The 12771-nt window shown below is 44.9% G+C and overlaps 1 protein-coding gene across 8 annotated transcripts in view; it reads left to right on the top strand.

The window, feature by feature from the left end:
- G3bp2 (G3BP stress granule assembly factor 2) overlaps positions 1-12771 on the top strand; it is an 88145-nt gene that overhangs the window by 49849 nt on the left and 25525 nt on the right. For 2 of the 8 annotated variants that reach the window (NM_001401436.1, NM_001013989.2), the window contains exon 1: positions 5124-5313. The exons of 2 other annotated variants lie outside the window; for them this stretch is intronic. The gene's annotated coding sequence lies outside the window, so the exon portion shown is untranslated. Of the gene's footprint in view, positions 1-5123; positions 5314-5370; positions 5505-5952; positions 6093-12771 lie in introns of those variants that run through there. 4 more of the 8 variants (XM_006250736.5, XM_063273059.1, XM_006250734.5 and 1 more) reach the window with 3 other exon arrangements.

Here is a 12771-nt window from a genome sequence, read left to right on the forward strand (position 1 = left end):
TGTGGTTGCTGGGAATTGAACTCATGACCTCTGGAAGAGCAGTCAGGTGCTCTTAACCGCTGAGCCATCTCTCCAGCCCTACTCCTTCTTTCTTATACACATATATTATTCGAAAATGTAGTTGTTATTATTTATATGTATGTATTTACTTTTTAGACATATTCATTTCTATCTGCCAAATAGTATCAACATTTGTTTATTCACTGATTATTCTATCTCTCTGGCTCTCTCTTTCTGTCTGAAAGCATCCATCCTAAAACAAGTATCTTTGGGCATTTTGGTTAGCAGCTAAGATGAATTCATTCCTTCCTTCCAAAAAAAAAAAAAAAAAGAAAAGAAAAAAGTCTTGTGTGTGTGTGTGTGTGTGTGTGTGTGTGTGTGTGTGTAATACAATATAATGGGAAGATCACATCCAAGTCCTTGTATATAGCAGGGTAGGTGCCCTGCTACGGAACTCTCTCCTAGCCCCATTGGTTATTTGGATTTTCTGTTTGGTAGCAGACATGCAGTGTTGCAGAATTGGTAAGACCAGGGCCCTTGCAGAGTTTCCCCGGAGAGGTCCACAATGGGAAAATCCTACTCCGTGATAGCCAATGAGCTGAGCTGGAGTAGGGTAAGGAATGACGATGTTGTGCTTCTTTTTTTTTTTTTTTTTTTTTTTTTTGGAGCTGGGGACCGAACCCAGGGCCTTGTGCTTGCTAGGCAAGCGCTCTACCACTGAGCTAAATCCCCAACCCAGATGTTGTGCTTCTTAAGATTCAGTGGCCACAGGCTGCCATCACATTGCCGTTAGATCAGGAAACTTTTGAAAGAAGTAGCATATATGTTATATTTCTTTTCTTTATGTGGATTAAGAAAGCATTCTGAACAACGCTCGCCCAACTTCTGTTCTCCCTTCTCAGTGCTATCTGCGTTACCCAGACTAAAATTCCCAGAGTACCCTTCCCTAGACTTCTCTCGAATATGCACTTAATTGGCGAGTGCTTGCTAGCTAGGTAAGTTTTGGGGGAGGGGTAGTTTTTTTAAAGACCTTTTTAAAATGAATATTAGTATTTTGCCTGCATGTAAACACACCCCATATATTGAGGCTAGAAGAGGTTTTGGATCCTCTAGAACTGTAAATACAGATGGTTGGGTAAGCCATGGTTTGGATGCTGTGAATCAAATCCTGGTCCTTTGAACGGCAGCTGATACTCTTAACCACTGAGCCATCTCTCCAGCCACTGTGGTTTAATTTTTTTTTTTTTTTAATACATGGTCTCTCCAGGCTGGACTTCAACTCATGGTCGTCTTTCCTCATCCTTCTGAGTGCTGGCATTACAGTGATGTACCACCAAACCAGTCTTAGCTACATAGTTCTCAACTTTCCCTTTTCCTTATCAGTCTTAGCTCAGACCCCACCCTCCTTTAAAAAGATAAATTAGGTTCCCCAAAGGAAGCACTGTGGTAGGTATAAGAAGTACATACATGTGTCTGTGCTAGTTACATTTCTGTTGCTCTGTCAAAAATATGACCACGTGCAAGCTATGGAAGGAGTTTATTTTGGCTTATGGTTCCTGGGGATCAGAGTCCATCATGGTAGGGAGGCATGACAGTGGGCAAGGTGACAAGACTAGGAAACTGAGAGGTCACATTTCCAGAAGCAGAGGCAGCAAACTAGAGTGAGGCAAGGTTATAAACTCTCAACGCCTTCCCCTGTGGCCCTTCCCTCCAGGAAGACAGCACATCCGGTAATCTCTTCAGACAGTTCCGCCAGGTGACCCCATGGGGGGCATTTCTCATTCAAATTACCACAGTCTCAAGTACAGCCAGCCCTAAGCCAGATGATTAATTACAAAGGAAAAAAAAAAGGCATAGTAATGTTGGATCCCGTGGGGAATCACCAGATACAATTTGCTCTTGCTTTTTTTTTTCATACACTTTTGACGTAGGCTCGTGTCAGAGAGGCCTTGCCATGGGAAGTTAATCTGAATGTCAGTAGAGCTGAGATGGCATGAGAGAAATGGCAAGGAGGAAGGTAGAATTAACAAGTTCAGGATAGGGCTGGAGAGATGACTCAGCAGTTAAGAGCATGGGCTGTTCTTCCAAAGGTCCTGAGTTCAATTCCCAGCGACCACATGGTGGCTCATGACCATCTGTAATGGGGATCCGAAGCCCTCTTCTGGAGTGTCTGAAGACAGCAAGTGTACCCACATACATGAAATAAATCTTAAAAAAACAAAAACACCCCCCCCCCCCAAGTTCAGGATAGTATTAGGTAGGCCTGGTAGGTCTTAGTAAGGACTTACAGTTTAGTATTGCCTTTGGGAGGTTTGGGGAATGCCATCTGATTTGAAGTTGTGAGAGACCAGGCTTTTAGCCAGGCAGTGGTGGTGCACGCCTTTGATCCCAGCACTCAGGAGGCAGAGGCGGGTGGATCTCTGAGTTTAAGACTGTCCTGTCCAGGTCTAGAGAAAGAAACCCTGTCACAAACAAACAAACAAACGAACAAACAACCCAAAATGTTTGGCTTTTGTGAGAAGGATGAGCTATTATGGACTTCAGCAAAGTGGTGGTTTGCAGTAGGCTTTAATTACCATAGCAGGAGAAATAGTGCTTGTTTAATCCAGAATGAACGAGAGTTGAGGGAGCCCACACTTACTGACAGCTGGCTATGTGGCCTGTTGAAAGGGTGAGGTCAAGGGTCATACTTGGGTTTTGGCCTGAGCCACTTGACGGAATATCACTGCTTGGTCCATGGGGACAGTGGTTGCTTCACAGTGGTTATTTTGAAAGGCAGAGAGATTAACTAGACAGTTACTTCATCATGGAAAGATGAACGGGCCTGACCCTGGGCAAAGCTGACAGGATTCAGAGTATAGACTAGAGACATTTAGGAAATAGTAATAATAAAAAAAAAGCTAGCTGCTTGTGGGAATTGGTTAATTTACTAAAAGATAGCTGGGTCTCTCTTTTTTTTTTTTTTTGGTTCTTTTTTTCCGGAGCTGGGGACTGAACCCAGGGCCTTGCGCTTCCTAGGTAAGCGCTCTACCACTGAGCTAAATCCCCAGCCCCCCCCTTTTTTTAAACAAGTAACCATTAATTGGTATGTCTTAATGGCAGGGATTGCCTGAGGCCTGCTTTTGTATAGTCCTGGGGCTAAGCTTAGAATTTTTCTTATGTTTGAAGGATTGTAAAAGCAGCGGATTGAAGAAGACTAGCTGTTCCTTTGGTGACTTTTGCCGGCTTCTGTCTTAGGGGTGGTAGACTGGTTTCCTAGAGCTGCACTAACAATCCTCTGGTACTTGTGGGATGTGCACATTCTCAGACCTCAGCACACCCCCGCAGAGTCACAAACGCTGAGAGGAGTTTTAACAAACCCAGATCTGATTTTATGCACAGCAAGGCCCGAGACACGCTCTCAAGAAACGTCCGTCCTTATTCCAGGTTACAGGATAAAGAATACTTACTAAAACACTGCATGGAGTCCAGCATGCTATCACACATGACCAGCCTGGTCTATAGAGTGACTTCTAGCACAGCCAGGGCTACACAGAGAAACTTTGTCTTGAAATATCCAAAACAAACCAAAAAGTATTGGATGTGACTGGAAGCAATTGAAATTTTAGCAGTCAACAATAGCAGCATTCTATAGTTGACAGTTAAGGGTGTGGGTTCTGGATGCAGACAGCTTAGAGTGAAATGAATAATCCTTGTTTGTTCATGTATAGTTGAGTCTCCTTTTGTAGCTCTGGCTGACCTAGAGCCTGCCTTTTACAGGTTGGCCTAGACCTTGTGGTGGTCTTCCTGGTGCTGGGATTATAGGTAAACAGCTCCACGCCTGGCTGAGATGAGTAGTAGGTGTTTGTCCTTGGGTAAATAGTCCTCATAAGTTAGTCTTACTTTCCCCATCTGTAAAGAGTGCATTCAAATAGGTAATTACTTAAGTGGGTTTTTGTGAGACGTAAGTGATTTTATAAAGTACCAGTGGAGTATCTCCTCTATAAATAGTGTTCTTAAAAGTTAATCTGCATAAGTAATGCATTAAGGGAAACCATCTCAGAGTCATTTAATAAGTGGTGGTCTGCCTATATATTTTGTATATAAAAATTATTAAGCAATCCAAAGTAAAGCCAGTGTAGATTTTGGAGGCTCAAATATCAACACTGCCTTTTGTAAACCTTTTTTTTTTTTTTTTTACTTTTAGGAAATACATTGAAATCTCCATTACAGGACTGTGAGGGAAAACTGATGATTTAAGCCTGCATCAAGCTTGGTTCAGATGTGTTCTATTCCCCTCGAATTGCCCCTCCGTCCCTTTCACCGTTTCATATCTTCATTCCCAGTGTCTTCTGCTATCTTGATATTGATTAGTGACAAAGTAATGTCTTGTGGACAAAGGCTTTTTTCCATGAATCAAGGTTCATGAAGCAGTGTAGTCATAACTATGCCCCAGTGGCCTATATTTATAAGTGGCACTTTTTGATATTTTAAGTCTTTCAGCCTTTGTTTGTAAACACTCCAGTAAGTTCCATTTAAGGATGAAACCACCAAGGCCATACAAAAGACCCAAATCCATACAGCTTATGTCATATTTCCCCTATAGTCCATGGCTTGACACCCTTTAAAACTAGTTGGATGACATAGATTAGAAAGACTTTAAATCTCCATTTCCTAAAACAGGTCAATAAGCAATACAGGTGAGCTCACTATGCAGAGTTCAAAACTGCGTTTTAATGCTCCTAAAACGCAGCGATCTGCAGACAGGAACATTGCTAAATTTGCTCTCATCATCCAGGAATAACCGTTTGTAAAAGACAGTGTTTAGCAGCGAGCCATCTTTTTTGTTCGCGCCACCTGAAAGGACAGGGAGGCTTCAGCATCACTGCAAGAGAAAGGCAGCTTCCTTGTGACGTCAAATCAGCGGGCTCTCGCCCCGGCTTTAGGCCGGTTCCGGTTCCCTGGCTTTCCGGACACCCGAGTGAGCGAGCGCGGCGCCATACTGCGCGTGCTCCGCAGAGGGACGCGAGAAGGCTGGGTCCAGCTCTCCAAACTGATGCCTGATTGGCTGGCGTTGTGCTGGGGGGTTCCCTAGCCCTTTCCGCAGGGGTAAAACAATAAGAGGGGGCGGCGGCAAAGGGGGCGGGACGTCCGTGTTCTCGGAGCTCGTTGCAGCTCTAGGCTCTCGGGAAGAGGTGGCTGTGAGAGGCCCGAGCTCGCTGCTCTCTGGATTCCGAAGCCTCGGGTTGATTCGAGGGAGGAGAATCTGCTGCGGCCGATCCCGCGACACTCCTGACCTCCGCGCGACGTGCCCGCCGCCGCTGTTGGTTGGAGGTGTGTACGGGGGCCGAGAGGGGCGGTCGGTGTGGTGGTCGGCAGGGGACATTTCCCTCCGCTCCGCGGCTCGCGGCAACCGTCCGGTGTGTGCGCTTGGTATCGGGGTTGGTGCGGCAGAAACATTGTTCTCGCCGGCTGCCTACGCCAGCAGGAGTGCGTGCGTGCGGAGCCGGGCCTTTCCTTGCAAGGTGAGCGGGAGGCTGCGTGGGGAGGAAGATGACCCGCGCGCGTGGTGCAGAGGAGAGCACAGGTGGGGCTGGGGATTGCTAGGATGAGGCGGCCCGGGGGGGATCCTGTCCGCCGCAGCTTCCAGAGTGCGCCGACGGGCGCCAAGCCGCGAAGCGGGGCAGTGGGCTTCTGCAGTGGCGGTTTCAGGGTCGGAAGCCCACCCGGCCTGGCTTCTCCGCTCGTTTGCGGCCCTAGTTCCCGGTCGTCGCCCCGCCCGTGGGGGAGGGGAAGGAGGCCGTGTCGGCGGAGGCAGAAGCAACGCAGATGCGAAAGTAGCGGCCTCCGGGCACCATTTCTGTGCCCGGAAACTGAATCCGGGGTTGAAGGTGGCCGCTGCTCCAGTTGCCGGTGCTCCGCGTTCCTTCCCTTCCCCCGCCCCCCCGGATTATCCGGAACATGTTCGGATACTGGGACTGTAACGAGCGTCTCCTACGTCCTTTTTCTGCAGAAGATCTCCTGTTACCGAGGAATTAAAAGGACGTTTCAGTGCTTTGGGAATGGGTTTTCTACCCCCACCATTCTTTGGGGTAGGATGAGGGGAGAAGAACGTAAGTTTCCCTAGACGGTGTGGATTTTGTTAGTGGAATCTGATCGAGGTATTCTTGTGTCTCTAAGGGCAGATTTCTTCAGGTGCCCCTGTGCTGGTTTGGGGCTGTAGGATCGTGCTCACAATATCTACTCCCAAGATACAACTAGTTTTAAACCAAAGCAAGAAATACATTGAGGAGGTGCCTTTTGCTTCCTTAAAAACAAAACACGTGCACCAAAGCTGAATCAAGAAAAATTGCCCCCTTCTCTCCGGGTGTGATTGTTGCGCTATTGATCAGCTTAAGGTTTCTGGTTTTTGGATTCTAGACACCATCATTTGTTCCAAGTACCCAGGCAGGGGAACTATTAGTTGCAGTTTAAAAGGATGCACTCACTCTAGATGAGGATAGTAATTTCTTGTCCCAATTCCATATTTGGCAGTTATTGTAGCCCTAGGCATGTGAACCAAACTTTCTGAGTAAACACTTGCTTTTGCCAAATTTAGTGATCCCTTTATGGTCTTTAGGTTTGGACCCAGTGTCCCACCACTCTGGAGTCAGAGGCAGGTGGCTTTTTGAGTTCGAGGCCAGCCTGGTCTACATACTTCACAGGACAGCCAGGGCTACTTAGTGAGGTACTGACTTAAAAGAGATTTGGTCAGTTCGGCCCTTAGGGCTGAGGTATATATTGCCCCTTTATACTGTTTTAGGTCGTGTGTTCCATCTAATCTCAGTTGTATACAAGTTCTTTTGTGAAGAAAAATCTATAGTGAGAACGACTTCAAAATGTGTGTCCTAGTGGTTTAATTAGGTGGTTTATTTTATTGAGTATTCAGAATTGAAATATTGGTGGGCATGGATGCACGGTTTTATTCTCAGTGCTTGGGAGGCAGAGGCAGGCGGATCTGTAGTCTACAGAGTGAGGTCCAGGACAGCCAGGGCTACACCAAAAACCCACACTCAAACAAAACAAAAAATTAGAATTGCAGTATCAGTGATAGTGAAAGCAAGCGTCAGAGGGAGTAAACTAGAGTGCTTGTGGAATGGGTGGCTGTCAGAGGAGCAGGTGAAGAAGTCATTCAGTAATTTAGTAAATTAATTTTGGCTAAGAGTCTGAATTGCATGTTCAAGGCACTAGCAATACCCAGCAGTCTAGTACCCAGACTCAGCCACCATTAGCTGATAGGTGATGAAGGCAGTATCTTGTTCAGCCTTTGGCCTGTGAACCTAGGGCAGATTTACTATCTAGACTAAATGTTAGCTTAGTGACCTGAGCAGTTGGATTACTAGGGAAGTTCTGGTTTTGAAGAAATTGTTGGCATTGTTCGTAGCAGGGGAATGTGGGCAGCTCTATTTGTATTAGAGATTAAAATACCAAAATTTCAGTGTCAGCAACTGGAATTTTATACTCATAGTACCTTTAGATTCTTGACAGCAGTTTTTTTCTTTGTTGTAGAGTCCTTATACATTATGAATATTAGTTATTTTCTAAGTTGCCTTAATATTTCCTATATTTTATGTTGAGTGGATATGAAGACGACATCCTTTTAACATTTTTTTATTTTTATTTATTTTTTTTTTTTTTTCGGAGCTGGGGATCGAACCCAGGTCCTTGCGCTTGCTAGGCAACCGCTCTACCACTGAGCCAAATCCCCAACCCCTCCTTTTAACATTTAATAACATTTTACACTGAAGCACAAGTTGGATTGCTTGTGAACAGAAAGTGGGTGGGTCTGAGTTGAAAGTTCTGACCTGGTTTCTGCACTGGTAGATGTGTGCTTGATGGCCAGTAAACACACCTATGTGTCTCCCCAAACGCTTGTGCTTTGGTTTATTGTAATCATCTCTTCTCTGGACATTGTAGCTGTCTTGTTACTGTACTAACACTGGGGACGTTTCTTATTATCTTGTGTTGCTGTCCTGCTATTTCTTCCCCGAGCACCCCGCCCTCTTGTCTTTTTTCTTTTAATTGCATTTATTTGGTTTCTTGGGGACAGGATCTTTGTGTAGCTGGAGCTAGCCTGGCTTTGCTGTGTGTCCTAGACTGGCCTGGAATTTACAACATCCTGCCTTTGCCTCCTTGGCTCTGGTGTTACAGATACATGCTCAACATGAAAATTGAACTGTAGAGTTTCTTTTTTTTTTTTTTTAAATTTTATTATTTAAAGATTTATTTATTTATTATATATAAGTACACACTGTAGCTGTCTTCAGATACACCAGAAGAGGGCATCGGATCTCTTTACAGATGGTTGTGAGCCACCATGTGGTTGCTGGGAATTGAACTCATAACCTCTGGAAGAGCAGTCGGGTGCTCTTAACCGCTGAGCCATCTCTCCAGCCCGAACTGTAGAGTTTCTTAAGAGCTTATTTTACAACTTTTAATTATGTCCATGTAAGTGTGTGTGTGTGTGTGTGTGTGTGTGTGTGTGTGTGTGTCAGAGGTGTTGTCTCCTGAGCTTGCCTTATAAGCAGACTGGTATCTGCCGAGTGTGGGTGGTAGGAAGAACTCAGGGCTGATAAGAACAGTATGCACTCTTAAGTCTCTCCAGCTCCTAAAGCCTGGTGGTGGTGGTGTTTGAGACAGTCTGGTCTTGAATTCCCAGAGATTAGATTTGTTGTGGTGACCTTGGATCCAAGAGCCTCAGTAATAGACAAAGTTATGGGTAAAGGAACCCTAATATATGGGGCAAGTTCTGACATACAGAAGCTAAACATGACTGCCATTAAGAAATTGCTGCCCACAAAAATAATGTCACCTGCTCACCACCTTTAGTTTGCTTTGCCTTTTTTTTTTTTTTTTTTGAGGTGAAGGGTCTCTGGTCCTGACCAACCTGAACTCTAGCTAGACCAGGCTGACCTTGAATGGGCTTGTCTCTACCTCCTGTGTTCTGGGATTCAAGGAGTGGGACACCACACCCAGTCTCTAAAATTTTTATTCTTGATTCTTCCAAAAATTTTAATCTTTTTCTGGACTTCTTGAGACTGTCTATGTGTAGTAGTTTTGGATGTCCTGGGTCTCACCATGTAGACCAGGCTAGCCTAAATTTTCAGAGTCTTCTGTCCACAAAAATGATCATATTATGCTGTTACATCACACCTTCCCCTTCCCCCTTTGAGACAGGGTCTCTATAGCCCCAGCTGTCCTTGAACTCAGTACACACACACACACACACACACACACACACACACACACACACACACGGCTAGCCTTGAACTCAGATCCACCTGTCTCTGCCTTGCAAGTGCTGGAATTAGAAGGCGTATGCCACCACAGCTGGCCCAAAGCAGACGTGTAAGGAATGAAAACATGCTGATGACTCCTGTTCTTGGGGTGCAGGCTGAGGAACCTTGATCTCTTTTGAATTCTAAGTATCAGTTTCCCTTTTCTATAAGTGAAGTAAAGACCCTCCCTATTGAAGGAGGTAAAGGAAACACAGGATACATTAGACTTTAAAACATAATGTAAGGGTGGGCATGGTTGCACATAGATGCCTGCCATTCCAGAGGCAGAGGCAGGAGGGGAGGTCCTGAAGCAGAGGGCAGCCTGGTCCTAGAGAGGGAATTCAGGACAGCCAGGGCTACAGAGAGAGACCTTGCTTCTGAAGGGTGGGGGCAGCATCTCATTTCCTAGTGGTGGTCATGTTTAGCTTCTGTACTTCAGAACTTGCCTCTTACCCTATAGTTGCCTTATCTATAACCTCATTCAATTTATCACTGTGGTTCTTGGATCCAAGGTTGACACAACCTTGTCCTAAAATCGAGTGGATAGATAGTATTGTGGTCATTAAAGTCACTTTAAACAAAGACCTTCGGGAGCTTTGGATATGGTTACAGTGTTAAAATGGAGCTAGCATTCTAAAATGGGATCTAGTCTTTGGATCTGTGAGAATGGACTTTGGCCTACCTGAGCCTGGAGAGGGGACAGGGCAGGGTGTGTGTGTGTGTGTGTGTGTGTGTGTGTGTGTGTGTGTGTGTGTAAGCATCATGTCCCGGAGCTGAGCTGAGCTGGGGCTGCTCATGGGTAGCCTTTGAAAACAGATTCTGCTAAAGAGGCTACAGTCTGCTGTTAGAACTCTCCATGTGTAAAGTGATACGTATACCCTTCCAAGTGAGGTTTATAAAGACTAAAGGGTACTGAGGATATAGCTCTGTTGGCAGTTCTTGCTTAAAACATGCAAGCCCTGGGTTTGATCCCCTGTGCTCCATAAACTCCCTGTAGTGATGTCACATTGTAATTTGCTTCTGAGGCACTGAAGGCAGGAGGAGCAGAAACCTAAGGTGATTTTGCACTACATGACACCCGTGTCAGAGAGAGAGAGAGAGAGAGAGAGAGAGAGAGAGAATGAATATGAATGAACAACAATATCAAAGGTCCCTTTGTTTGAAAATGCATAGGCTTGAACATCTCCAGTCTGAAAAGCAGGAATGTTCTGAAATTTGAAACTTTGAAACAGTTGCATTGGTAATTATGGTCAGGTATTTGCAGTTAAATTTGATTTTTCTGAAGAGCCATTTTATCACTAGTGGTAGAGCAGTGTCCTTAGTATGAACATGGGGAGAGGCCATTTAAGATAATCTATGAAATTAAAATTATTTTGCTTTGGATAACCCAATCTTTTCAATTGTAATGTGGTCTAGTAAGTTTACTATTTGGTAGCTCTTTGAAATTAATTTCATTCTTTTGCTCATCATATACATTGCCTTTCCGTTAAGAAAACCATAATTTAATTTTAAGTTTTGTTCTGGTTTTTTCAGTGTCTTGTTTAAAGGCTCTGTGGCCTTTAGCAGTATTGGGGACTTAAGTCTGAGACATCACCAGGTTCATGGTTTATCATTGGATGACAGTGAAGTTTGGCTGCTCTTTAGGATCTGTATCATGAGCTTTTCTCTCTTAGTGCTGATGTTGGGACTTGGACCAGAACTGGCCAGCTGTGGAAGCACATTTTTGCTGACTACATACAGCTCCTGGCCCCAGAGCCTTTCCTTTTTATGTTTGGAGTTTTAACCTGCATGCAAGTCTGTACCACATGCATTCCTGGTGCCTGCAGAGGCCAGCAGATGGCTTCAGATCTGCAGGAACTGGAGTTAGACATGGTTTTGAGCTGCCATGTAGGTGCTGGGAATAGAAAACAGGTCTATTGAAGAGTGGCCTGTGAAGTTCTTAACCAGCCATTTGTCCAGTCTCTGTTCTTTTTCTAGATTTCCCTGCTTTTGTTCCCCATCTAACTTCCCTAGCTTACCCTGACTTAGTAATATTTTTAGTATAACCAGACTCTAGCCATTAGAATTATATTGTTCTTACTAATGTGGGCATATTGAAAGTGAGCAGTTTTTAGCTTAGTGATGTTATGCCAGGCATAGTACATTTACTTAATACTAGTGTTCAGGAGTCCTGGGCAGAAAGATTGCTGTGAATTCAAGGCCAGTCTTTTTTTTTTTTTTTTTTTGGTTCTTTTTTTTTCGGGGCTGGGGACCGAACCGAGGGCCTTGCGCTTCCTAGGCAAGCGCTCTACCACTGAGCTAAATCCCCAACCCCAAGGCCAGTCTTGACTAGAGTGGACCTCTGTTGTCAAAACCAGTAATGTTGAGTGAATTTTCATCTCAATGATCTGATGGAAGTCCAGGACCTCAGATTAGGCAGACTGACTAAAATCCCTGGTACTTTTTTTTTTACTTTTTAAAAAAAAGATTACACACACACACACACACACACACACACACACACACACGGCATCAGATCCCTTTACAGATAGTCATGAGCTACCATGTGGTTGCTGGGATCTGACCTCTGGAAGAGCAGTCAGTGCTCTTAACTGCTGAGCCATCTCTCCAGCCCCACTTTCATGCTTTTCATTTCTTTTCTTCTTTTCTTATGACACTCACTCTATAGATCAGGCAGGCTTCAAACTCCTGGTGCTATTAGGTGTGCCATCCCTCCTAGCAGGCTAGCTTTGCTTAAATGTATATGTGAGGGTGTTTTGCTTGCATATCTGTGCCACCACATCTATGCCTAGTGCTCAAGGAGGCCTTGGATCTCCTGAAACTGGACCTGCCCGGTGAATGCTGGGAATCAACCACACCCCAAGTATATTGGAAAAGCAGCCCTGCTGTTAACTGTCCAGCCATCTCTCCAGCCCCTAGAACCCTATTTTCGAACTGTTAGCATGCCTGTTAGATCGTTACCAGAAAGGAATGAAAATTTAAAAAGTAACTGTGACATAGTAACTTTGATGTGCACGGTAAGGCTAATGGCCGTAGATTTGTTCATCTTGTGAGAATCTAGCACAAAGAACAGACATGTTCCTAGTGGCAGTGGTGGCGATGGAAGCCTTCCAGCTGCTTGCCGTTGACCTGCCTTCATGCGGCAGTCATTTTCTGGTCTCCCATTAGATTTTATAACATAGTGTTGATAACAAAAGTTCAGGGCTGGAGAGATGGCTCAGTGGTTAAGAGCATTGGCTGCTCTTCAGAGGACCTGAGTTCAATTCCCAGCAACCACATGGTGGCTCACAGCTATTTATAGGGGGATCCGATGCCCTCTTCAGGCTGGCAGATGTATATGCAGCAGAGCACTCATACATTAAATAAATAAAATTTGGGGGAAAAAAAAAACAAAGCTTCAGGGCTTCAGAGAGATGGCTCAGAAGTTAAGAGCACTTTCTGCGTTCAATTCCAGCATCCACATAATAATCACAAC

Source organism: Rattus norvegicus, chromosome 14, assembly GCF_036323735.1.
Source record: "Rattus norvegicus strain BN/NHsdMcwi chromosome 14, GRCr8, whole genome shotgun sequence".
Classification (NCBI taxonomy): Eukaryota; Metazoa; Chordata; class Mammalia; order Rodentia; family Muridae; genus Rattus; species Rattus norvegicus.